Source organism: Chiloscyllium punctatum, chromosome 4, assembly GCF_047496795.1.
Source record: "Chiloscyllium punctatum isolate Juve2018m chromosome 4, sChiPun1.3, whole genome shotgun sequence".
NCBI classification, from domain to species: domain Eukaryota; kingdom Metazoa; phylum Chordata; class Chondrichthyes; order Orectolobiformes; family Hemiscylliidae; genus Chiloscyllium; species Chiloscyllium punctatum.
The window spans coordinates 139,168,890-139,182,028 of NC_092742.1; positions in this window are offsets into that span (position 1 = coordinate 139,168,890).

Below are 13,139 nucleotides of genomic sequence, written 5' to 3' on the forward strand. Positions count from 1 at the left end.
GTTCTCCTTAATTTAAGCTTTCCACAGGAACCTACCGAAATGTCTTGCCTTGAGTTTTCTTGCCAAAATGCAACACCTCACATTTAACTAAAATAAACTCCATCTGCTACTCCTCAGCTCACCTCAGAAAAGTCCCATTATAGTCTGAGAGATCATTCTTCACTGTCGAGTACAACACCAAATTTGTTATTATCTACAAACTTACTGACCATACTTCATATACTCAAATTCAAATGATTTGTATAAGTGACAAAAGGCAGTGGACCCATTATTGATCTTTGCTGCACGCCACTGGTCACAGGTCTCAATGTGTAATGAACAAATGTCCACTGTCACGCCCTGTCTCCAATATTCAAGAAAATTTTGGATCTAAATGCCGAGTTCTCGCTGGATCCCAGCCAGTCTAACCTCGCTAACCAGTCTACCGTGTAGACCATTTTGGTTTTCTTACTGAATTCCATAAAGACAACATCCTCTCTCCTGCCTTCATCAATCATCTTCATCACTTCCTCAAAAGATTGCACCGAGTCAGTGAGACGTGATCTCCAATGTACAAAGCCCTCTTCAGTCCTTGTCTTTTCAAATATATACACATCCTTTCCCACAAAATCCCCTCCAACAATTTAAAACCATTGACGTCAGGGTCAACGATCTATGGTTACCTGTTTTTTTTCCCCCTTACTTTCTTAAATAATGACAGTATTTTAGCAGCCGTCCAGTCTTTTGACACCTCACCTGTGGAAATCAATGATACAAATACATCAGCAAAATGCTGACCAATTTCTTTCGTAGCTTCCCACATACATTTGGGATACAACTGAGCAGGTCCCAGGGATTTGTTCACCTTTATGTGTTTTAAAATGTCAAACACCTCCTTGTAATATAGACACTTTTCAATGTCGCACTATATATTTATTCATTCTCTCGCTCTTGTAACCTCCTCCTCATTAAATACTGAGGAGAAGGTTTAGTTTTGTATTTCTCAAATCTTCTGTGGTTCCACACATAGGTAGTCTTACTGATCTTTAAGGTGCACTATTCCCTCCCCTAGTTAATCTTTTCCCATTAAAGGATTTGTAGAATTTATTCAATGCCTCGTTAACCCTATTTCTAAACCACATTTTTCTGGCCCGATTTCCCCATTGACTATGCACTGCTGCCCTTATACACCTCTCAGGATTCACTTGACCTCAGCTCTGTTTACCTGACATATGCCTCCTTACTTACCTTGACCATAACATCAATATATTTAGCCATCCAGCACTCCCTGCACCCACCAGCCTTGCCCATCTCACGAATAGGAACACGTTGGCTCTGGACTCTCTGAAACCACGTTTTGATGGCCTTGCATTTTCCAACCATCCCTTTCCCTGTGAATAGGGTATTCCAATCAGCCTTTCACAGGGCTCGCCTAACACTTTCAAAATTGGCCTTGTTCAAAGTTAGAACATTAATGTTTACATCAGGTCTTTCCTATTCCACAACTAATTTAAAACTAATATTTATGCGTAACAGAAAGTTAACAAAACACTTCCTGCCCCTCTGTAACAGGCTCGAGAGGTAGAATGGGCTCCTCGTGGCCCTCTGTAATAGACTGGAAAGGCTGAATGGCCTCCTCTCCTATCCTTGTGTAACAGACCCGAGACATTAAATGAGACAGCAACCCGTGGATTACAAGCAGTTGTTATCTGATGGAGGCCCATCCCTTCTCAGTTGCAGAAACACAACTAACACAATGTAATCCAGGTGCCCTCTCACTAACACCTCATACAGCTGCAGCAACACATCTCTTTGTTTTGAATGATTCTGTTGGCAAAATGTGCTGAAAAATGTGTTGCCAGAAAAGCATAAAACGTCGATTTTCCTGCTCCCTGGATGCTGCCTGACCTGTTGCGCTTTTCCAGCAACACATTTTTCAGCTCTGATCTCCAGCATCTGCAGTCCTTACTTTCTCCTTGTTGGCAAAATGCGCCAATATTCTAGATTACCACCTTTTCAAGTAGCAACAGGCTAATATGGGCTGAATGGCCTTCTATTCTCCCTCTGTAAGAGGCCCAGAGGCACAGAATTGCTTTGGCCTGTTGTTGAGCAGCAGTCTCAATGCTCTGTCTCAAGGTTATGAAAGGATGTGATAGCAGGGCACTTAAAACCAGGAGTAGCCTCACACTGATCAATAAGGTATCTAGAAACCTGCCCACCCGACTTTTCTTTATGCAGCCGATCTGTTATTTTATAACAGCCTCTTTCATAAACAGTGTGGAACATATATAGACCCCTGCAGTGTTCTGTTAATACTCTCATATCCAAGTTTAAAAAAAAATTGAAGATTTATGATCCATCCCTCTGCAACCCTCATCCATTCCATCCAAACCCAGAAAATATTCTCTTTTGTAGTTATTTGAAAAGTGATGTGTGGAACTGGTTCATTGAACCTGTTTGCTCAGTCATGATTTGGAGATGCCGGTGTTGGACTGGGATTTACAAAGTTAAAATCACACAACACCAGGTTATAGTCCAACAGGTTTGATTGGAAGCACACTAGCTTTCGGAGCGCCGCTCCTTCAGCAGGTGAGAGTGCAGGACACACTTATAATGAACAGAATTTATAGCAAAAATTTACAGTGTAATGTAACTGAAATTATTCATTGAAAATACCGTGAATGTCTGTTGAGTTTTTCATCTGTTTGAATACCATGATAGTTTCACTTCTTTCATTTGTGTAAATCACGAAACCTTTTTTAAAAACAACATGTTGCATTCTCGGGTTTGCTGCAACAGTGAGTGTTAGCTAGACAATATGTTGAAGGTGTTAGCCCCTGTGTTCTCTGTCTATGCCATGATGTGTAGATTGATTCTAATCTGAAAAGTGAGATAACAGAGTTTTACATGACTCCATGCAGTTTTTGAGATCAGGGTTTTACATGAATTCACGAAGTTTTTGAACAAATTACAATGTAACTCTGCAAGTACAAATTAATCCCACAAAATATATGTGTGCATGTGGGTCTTTGTCGGTTTGTGTGTGTGTGGCTGTGTCTGTCTGGATTGGGGGGTTTGTGAGAGTGAGAGAGAATGTATATGTGTGTGTAGTGATGTAGAGTGTCTTAAGTCTGTGAGGGGGTGCATGTGTGAGTGTGGGAGTGTGTGTGCGTGTCTGGGGTGGGGGATTGTAAGTGTCTGTGAGAGAAAGTGTATATGTGTGTGCATGAGTGTAGAATAGTCTAAGTCTCTCAGAGGATGACTGTGTGAGTGTGGGAGTGTGTGTGTGTCTGTAAGGGTGCGTGTGAGTGTCTGTGTGCATGTCTGTGTACATGTTTTCTGTATGTATGTGTGTGTATAGAAGTGCCTGTGTGTGTGTGTGTGTGTGTGTGTGTGTGTGTGTATAGTGCAATGGTGGTCACCTCTAATGTGACATGAACCCAAGGTCCCGGTTGAGGCCTTCCCTATGTGCATCAAAATTAGCTATCAGCCTCTGCTCGGCCACCTTTCGCTGGTGCCGGTCCTGAAGTCCGCCTTGGAGGATGGTCACCAGAAAGTCCGAGGTTGAAGGTCCTGGACCACTGAATTGTTCCCCAACTGGGAGGGAACACTCCTGTGTGTTGGTTGTTGTGCCGTGCCCATTCATCCGTTGTCGTAGCCTTTGCTCGGTTTCCCAGAGTTTGTTCAGTGACTGTGATTAATGCCAATCTCCATGGATTCTAATTATTCCAGTAGAAGGTTTCCATATTTAAATGTTAAATGTGCGCCGTTCAATGTGTTATCCCATAACATGATCGGAGAATCACAGCACTGACAGGGATCAGCAGATTTGGACAGAGGGGAAGGAGAGATCAGAATCTGAGAACATTAGACTGGAATGTTCCAAAAATGTATCAGAATCTGGGAACATTACACTGGCATGTTCCAACCATAGACAGGAGTTTATCACATTATGTTTGGTATCTTTCTGCATTTTATTGCTGGTCATTATCATTAAGGATCTATTACGCTCTTCTCATTATTCGATATTTTTATTATCCTTTCCTGGCTATCATTGGTGTTCCTGGTAAGTGTCACTGACCAGATTTTTTTTCTATAAACCGGTTATGACTGTATTACTGTTCTTTCATATAACCTACACTTCTTGTCATTATTATTTTCCTGTTGAAACTTTCAATCCATATATTCACTCTACAGACCACTAATAACTACATCAATGAATGTGTTCAATTACTGTCTCCCTCTCTGGTCTGGCATTGTTACTCATGGGTCACTATGTTGACCGACTCAGTTCCAGTTGCGAACTACAATTTATTGTATCATTGCCTTTGTTACTTACATATTAAGAGCATGGAGGTCCCTCTCTACTGTTCTGGTTACAAACTTCACTTCCTTCCACTGTTTCCATCCCATTCTTGGCCAATATCTGCTGCTGAAGCAGACAAGTCACAACTGTGGGAGATCCCTTTGAACATGAGCTGATTCTTGACACCATTCCCTGACCATTTCAAACTTGAAATACTCACCACAACAGAATGTATCTCACCAATTTATTCCATCTGCTGCTTGAACCTTGAGCTATGAAATACCGTCTTATTAAAGTTAATAATCTGCTGCTGACAGTACCGGCTTCAAATCTGCTGAAGCAAATCTGATTTGACCTCACACCAAACTCCCATCCATCTGTCATTCATGTGCACGCCGATGTATATTGCTATTGTGTCTGGCAATGCCTTTATTTGAACATTCTCAAACACTTTACCTCATCTGTCCATGAAACTTCTCTCATTCTCTCTCTGTCGATTTACAAAAAGCCTGCCAGTTGTTCTTATTTAAAATAATTTCCTCCATGTGCGTTCCTTCTCAAACAATGAGTTTCGCATTCAACCACGCCAATCGCGCATACACACGCACTCTCCCTCAGTTTCTGATGAACACACACACACAGCAAATCTTCCCATTTTCGGCTGTAATCTGATGCGACTATGGTTCGCATATGATAGTAAAGTTTACAATACTCTCTATGCTAGGCATTTAGTGCAGTTTACTGAGCAACACACTAGCATGGTCTGCACAGCTCTCCACGCTGGGCTGTCATCTTGTCCCAGTTTATGTTGTTTGTGGTGTTCTGTGATGTAGATTCAGAATTTGATGTAACAAACCATTTCAGCTGATCTGACAATGCCTTTATTCAATGTTGTCATTCTTGTAAGTTTTCTCTCGAAGATCTTACTTCTCCAGTTAGTCCCACTGCCCTGTCTTTTTCTCCATATTTCCACAACATTTATCAGTTAATGAACTGCCTGTTTCTGTCTTTAATGTGAATCTTTCTGTCCCTCTGTATCTTTCCCTGGCCTTTGCTTTTGGCTCCCTAGTGTATGGAGTGCTGGCATTGTGAAGCTGAGAAACAGTGAAATGGTGTGTGTCAGGCTGTTGTTCAATTCGCTGTATGTCCCACGTGATGGTTCACGGACAGGGGTGTTTCAGAAGTTATGAGATACATCCTTGTAACTTGGTCTGTACCTGAATTTGTCCCTCTCAGGTGACCTTGTGATCAGTAGCACGAGGAAGCCCCTCGAGTAAAGGACCAGGCATCTAAATTGTGTGACAATGCTGTCACTTTAAAAAAACGTTATTTTCTCCTTTTTTAAATAAGAGATCGTAAAGACCAAACTGCCTGCTGAAAACGGCTCAAGTAAATAACTTACAACACTTTTAGGGTTTATAATAAATAGTAGTAACAACGGCCTAGTAACTTGTCCCCAGCTGCTCCTCTGTCTAAAACCTGACTTGATGCTGATTCCTCCTGGATTGGAGAACTGTATGCAAGAATGTCTGCCTGAATGTTCCTTTTTGCAAAGGGGTGTGTTTATGGGATGTTAGTATATTGGAACAGTTCATCTGTAGAAGGTACTGTATCCATTATTCTGTTAAGGTTTCCAATAGTTAAATTATTCTAAATTCATCTTCATTTTGAATTGATTTTCATTAGAGTGTTTAAATATGTTGTATTTTGCTTAATGGTGAGTGGTTTGACTAGTAGCATCACATTTGGAAGACCCATTTCACATCTACCTTTAAAATGATAAAGGTTTGGCATCCAAGCTACCCTCTTAAAATAGTTTGAGGCAGTTTGGTTGGTCTATGGCAAACTGGGGACTCTTGTCTAGTTCTACATCAATAATACCAAATTGGGTTTAGAATTACAATCCCCACAGTGTGCAAACAGGCCATTCGACACAACAATCCACACCGACCCTCCGAGGAGTAACCTACCCAGACCCATTCCTTTACCCCATTATTACACATTTACCCCGACAAAGGCTCCTAACCCACATATCCCTGAAAACTATGAGCAATTTAGCATGACCAATTCACCGGACATGCACATCTTTGGATTATGGGAGGAAACCAGAGAATCCAGAATAAGCTCATGCAGACACTGGAGAGAATGCACCGGGAGATTATTGGGTTCAAAGGTCGTGTATGGTAGTTGTTAGTGTCTTTTGTTGCGGAAGTTGAATTCGGTTGGGTTAAACAGTGTTTTGTGTATAAAGATCCTTTCAGTCATTAAGAGTTCTCTGGGTGTGGAAGAAGTAACGTTGGGGGTTTTACAAAAGGTAATGAAGGCAAAGCTGTAGGAATTGACAGACAAGCTGGAGTTGGGTTTGCTTTTGTCTGTGAGAAAATGAGAGATAATTACAGCTATAGCTCGGCAATTACATTTGGTAGAACTGCCATTAGACTCTTTGGAAAAACCTGGAATTAAATTTTAAATGAGGCACTTTTAACATGAGAAGGAATTGAAACAGTTTGAATTATGATGAAAAGTAGAAATAAAAGAAAGGAAATGAAGAAGAAAGAGAGGAAAGGACAGAAGAAAAGCAGAGAGTTTTAACTTAATATGTTCGCAGTTAGACAGGAAAGTTAACGTAGAGGGCGGTGATGAAGGTAGAAGGTCGGCAGGATGAGGAGGGTAGTGAGGTTGAGCAACCCTATTGTTACTAATTGCCGAATGGGGTTCTGTTTTAATATATCCAGGCATTATCTACATTTGATGAGAAGGATGGGGATGCCTTTTGAATTTCATTTGAGAAAGTGGCTAAACAAATGCAGTGCCCAGTCACCATATGTATTTAGTTGATCAAAACAAAGCTGATAGGTATTTGCATCCCTATCGGAGGAGGTATCTGACCAGTATGAGGTCGTAAAGAAAACCATCTGCAATCGATATGAGCTTGGTCCAGAAGCCAATAGACAGCATCTAAAAAAGGGTCCCTGGTTAAACGGACATTGAGTTTGAAAGGATCAAACAAAGTCATTTTGAAAGGTGGGTAAGGGTATTAGAAACAGAACAAACCTATGGCACTCTTAGAGAGATTCGTAGTTTTCAGAACTTCAACAATTCACTTCCTGCAGTCGTGAGAACTCTTGTGGAAGAGCAGAGAGTAACAATGGCAAGGTTAGAAGCTGAAATGGCTGATGATGATGATTGAGTTCAGAAATCAAAGTTTGGTGTCTGTGAGAGATTGAGAAGAACGTGCAAGATCTTTTTAAAACATATACCTGTGAGAGTAAGGTTTACTGGCATAGGCCAGGAGTAGCAGGTAAAGAGGTTAGAGCATTAAGATGTACAGAAGTATGTAATCCTTGTATGCTGAGACATGAGGAGCTATGTCATTCAGAGGGACTATTGGAGAGATGAGAAGTGCTCCATTATGTAACGTGTGGTTGGAGTGTCCAGTGGAAACATCAACAGATTTATTCCACAATGGGGAAGGAGGCCTTGAGCTTGGTGTTGGCGTTACAACATTTCAGCAGTTAAATTGCGAATAACATACATGAGACAAATCTTTATCACTGATTGTGACCCATTAAAGTTTTTGGAGAAGTTTAGGGAGAAAAATGCCAGTCTGTTTCGATTGAACTTATTATTGCAACCATTCAGTTTGAAATTATACAGGTGACAGGGCGAGAAAACATAAGTTTTGACACGTTGTAGAGACTTGGATGAAGAAAGACAAAGGCATTCTGTGGCAGGAGTAAAATGACTGAAATCGAAACAAGTTGTCAACATTTGTATGCTCACAGTTAATGTAAAGCATATTCATTCCAGTCTGCTAATAGAGGGAGATTAGGTGGTCTAAAATGAATCCACTTTTGTATATTGATGGGTGATTCTATTAAAGATGGAGTTGTGAGAATACTATAACTGTAAAAAGCTTCTTTTCTCTTGGGTTTTTTTTGAAGAGAGGTTTTAAAGGCAGAGGTGCCGAACTGCTGTCTGAAAACAGTTTAAGTAAATAACTGGGATTTTAGGTTTCATTAAAACGGTGGTAACAATGGAAGGGAAGTGGCCAGCTCTCGCAGACCAGGGTTTCTCATTTTGTTTTTAGCTAAAGCATTCAGAAGCTGCTGGGGATCGCAAAAGGGTTGGACGTTTCAATACATGATCGCCAGCTGCTTTTCTCTGAGATCTCTGTTGATGTTGTTTCTTCCTGGATTGGAAATCTGCTGGAAGGATCTGTATTTGAATATATCTTTGTGCCAAGCGGTGTAAACCAAGAAGTTACAGTATCTATTGTTTGTGTAAGTGTTCCAACATATAAGCTATCCCAAAACGTTCTTTTCTTTGATTGTATTTTAACTGAAACATTTGAATAGATTATATTTTGCTTAATGTCGAGTAGTTTGACCAGTCGCAAAATATCTGGAACGCACACTTCACATCTATATTCAAAATAGGGAAAGGTTTGGGTCTAAACGGCCTTCTTAAAATATTTGGTGGGGCTCTATCTCGTCCACAACATTTGTACCAAGGGGTTTCTGACTGGCTCCTGTAATTGAAAATTTTGTGGAGATGCTGGGGATGGTTTGCTGGAGGTTGTGCTGTGAGCTGCCTCAGACATTCAGGGAGACCTGAGGGTATGGTGCCACAACTCTGGATGGAGCATGGAGACAGTATATACAGCATCTGGGTCTGCAACATGAACACCAAATGGAGCAGAGGCTGCAGAGAGGTGAAGCTCTGAAACCATGGAGTGAGTGTGTGTGGGGAAGGGGATCTGCTGAATCCAAACCGGGTTTTCCACGAACAGCTTCCCAAGCTCCACTTAACCCAGAAGCAGAGTGTAAGGGGACACTGCTTGTACATAGAGCGGTGTCACCTCCTTCAACAAGTCCTGCAGCTTCACACCAGGGGGAGGATGGTGCTGCCAGTGGCTGTTAAGGTCACACTGTCATTCAGCTTCTATGATCCATAACTTTCCAGGCAGTACTAGGTGACATATCCATCATTTCCCAGTATCTCAACATCAATGTCACCATTCGGTGATGGAGGATATATATCGTGGATGAGGTAAATACATTGTTTCTCCCACAGCAGGGAGCTGCCGGGTGTTTCCAGAGTAGTGGGATTCCCGATGGTGTACATGGTATCTGCAGAGTACCCATGTCAATAAAGAGACGTAGAAGAACCGAAGGAGCTCTTTCTCTCTATTAATGTTACAGTGTGCACATCACAGTTTATCGTATTGGTGAATAAATCCCATGGTCCTGGCAGCAGTCAAGGCCTCTTCATTCAGAAGCAGTCAGCCATTCCCATCGTCATCAGGTGTCCACCTGAAAGAAATGAATATATCTTGGATAAACGCTGTCCCCTTGATGCACGTTTCAAAACATTATCCCCACCACCAATCAACCACATCAAAGTATTCCATGTGTACAGAGAGCAATGGGGTCACTTGGAGTGTCTGGGAGCAGACGATCAGGGATGGAGCAAAACCTCCCATGTCTGAACGGGTCTGCGGGAAACCCCCAGTATCCAATATCATTATGTCCTCTAATCCCACTCCACTTCAGTATCATATTTCCTTCCATTATCCCTGTATATGGAATGACAGGTTATATCATGTTAAATTCCACCTGCCAAACAATTATCTATTGCCTTTACCTCTCTGAATCTATCTGCAGACTCTCCACCCTCTCTTGATAATTTAATCTTTTCCTTGCCACAGCGACATCACCAAACTCAGCATCTGAATATCTGTTCCATCCTCCTGATCATTAATATAGATTGTAAATAGTTGAGAACCCAGCGCTGGTCACTGTGTGACTCCACCGGTTACATTCCCTCTAATTGATTGAAACTGATTTAGCCTGAATGCCTGCTTCCTGTATGATACCCAGTCCTTCCCCATTCCTGCGCAACACAGAAAGGGTTGAATAAGAACAAGGAGCATCTGTGAGGAATCCAACACCTCGATGACGCTGATGTCAATGCGGCCTCTGTTCCACTTTCCTGCCATCTCTCCATCCTAAAACTCTAGTCCCTTGTTGTAGATTGCGCCACATGAAAAAAAAATCCACTCAACAGCTACACTTTCAATTACTTTTAGCATTTTGCAGACCTCAATGAGATCGTCTTTCATTCTTATAAACTCGAGAGTATAGGCCTAAACTGCTCAATTACTCTTCATAAGACATTCACTTCAAATATGGAATCAATCTAATGAAGCTCTTCTGAATTACCTCCAATGCAAATACCTCATTCTGCAGGACAGCCAAACTGTACTCCAGTTGCAGCCTCACTAATGACTCGCATAGCTGCACCAACACTCCCTACCTTTCTACTTTATCCTTTTATAAAAAAACACTGAAATTATGCTTGCATTTCTCATTACTTGCAGTACCCGTAAGTTGGTTTTCTGTGATATAAAAGCAGACACCCAGATCCCTCTGCACCTAAGCACTTTGAACTTTCTCTCCATTTAGATAGTAATTTGTCTTTCTATTATACTGGCCAACTTGAATAGCCCCATATTTATTCACTTAAAGTTTCCTTGCCAAATGTTGGCCCATTCACCTAACCTATCCAGATAGTTTTGAAATCTTTTGCATCATCATTCCGAAGTAATTTCCCACCGATGTTATTGTCATCTGAAAATGTGGCATCGTATTTTCTATCCCATCAACCGAGTACAGTAATACTATCGATCGCAAATGGTTGAGGCATGAGTACTGAAATCAATGGCACCCCACAAATTGCATTTGGCAAAATAAAATGACACATTTATTCCATCTGACTGCATTTTGTTGGTTAACCAATCCTCCATCCAAGCGAATAAATTACCCCTAAACCCATGTTGTCTGATCTTACCATTTACTCTTTGGAGAAGTGACATATCTGATGCCTTCAGGAAGACCAGATATGTTCCATCTCCCACGATCCACCTTGTTTGTGACATCTTCAAATAACTCAAGCAAACAATTCAAACTTAATTTGTCCTTTGTAAAACCATGTTGACTTTGACGGATTGTAGTTTAACTTTACAAATGTCCTGAACAATGGACTCTAACAATTAGCCTTAAATTATCATAGTTTATTGTTACACTTTAGTCCCTAATGCATACCATTATTGTAAGTTCTTCCCTTTCGACAGCCTTTACGTTCTCTTTGAATTCCTGTTTAACAGGTACAAGGCTTTAAAAGGTCTGCTCCAATTGCTGTGAAAGAGCCATGTGTGGCTGAATGGACTCATCAACCTGCTGGTGTACAAACGCGATGGGCTGCCATCTTTCTGGAGTTCCCATTTTGTCATCTCCAAGACCAGAATGACCTCCTCAAGTTGATGCTTTAGAAGATTGGGAGACTATGGAATCTTCCTGTTGCTGTGTAACATTTTGAGTGGCTGATGGGTCTTCTCATACTTCTCCATAACAGGTAGATATGCTGAACGGTCTCCTCATGTATACCGGAGATGGGAGTGTGAACATAGAACATAGAACATAGAACAATACAGCACAGAACAGGCCCTTCGGCCCACGATGTTGTGCCGAACTTCTAACCTAGAGTAAGCACCCATCCATGTACCCATCCAAATGCCACTTAAAATTCGCCAATGATTCTGACTCTACCACTCCCACGGGCAGCGCATTCCATGCCCCCACCACTCTCTGGGTAAATACCCAACCCCTGACATCTCCCCTATACCTTCCACCCTTCACCTTAAATTTATGTCCCCTTGTAACACTCTGTTGTACCCGGGGAAAAAGTTTCTGATTGTCTACTCTATCTATTCCTCTGATCATCTTATAAACTCTATCTATTCCTCTGATCATCTTATAAAAATGTGGGAGTGGTCTTCTCTTGTTCCCATACAACAGACACGTGTCTAAATTACCTCTTCCTTTCTTATGAAAGAACTCTCAGATAGATTTTCAGCCTTACCCAATTCCCTTGCAATAGGCCCGGTAGGTCTGAATGGCCTCCTGTTATCCCTGTGTAACAATCTCCTGTCACTGTGTGACCTCTTCCAGTTCCTATGTTATAGACTTGAGGAGGGTGAATGGACTGATCCTGTTGCTGTTTAACAGGATACTGGTGCAGCATGGCCGACTGTTACAGGCTCGAATGGCTGACTGACCTCCTTCTGTAAATGGATATCAGGGTACAGGGGCTGAATAGCCTCGTCCTGTTTTGATGTAACAGGCTCGAAGGCCTGAGTATCCTCATGTTGTTCCTGTGTAACAGGCTGGAGAATGGAATGGATACCTCCACAATCTGCGTAATTCGCTTCATTTATTGACTCCTTCTGTCATCTATGTTCAAATAAGATCATCTTCAATTTTTGTAAACTCCAATGGCTACTGGGTTAACCTGATCATCTTTTCGGTATAAGCTAGCACCTTCATTGCAGGAATCAGTTGAGGGGTCCATCTCTGAGCTGCTTCCAATATAACAACATCCTTTCTTCATTGAAGAGATTAAATCTGTACTCACGACTCCAGATGTCATCTCACTAAGAACCTGCACAGCAGCAGCAACACTTTACCAGTCTTTTGTAAGGTTCCCACCCAGGTTAGAGCTGTCTCAGCTCTCTGGGGGAAACAAAGCATTGTTGGACTATCATTGTCCTTCTCTACTCCATCAGCATCACGGGGGACCTGGAGAAATTAAAGTTTGAGAAGATCATAAATGATGTCGCGAGATGATCTCTACCATTAATCGCCCCAGAGCCCACGTCGCTCAGATTCCACAGAATCTAGTAAGGTGTAGCGCTAAAAAAGCAAGGAGGAGCAAACATTGATGGGAGTTATATATCAAAGGGAAAGCTGCAATATTATAAATGTTATAAAACAGGAAATGATATACACATTTG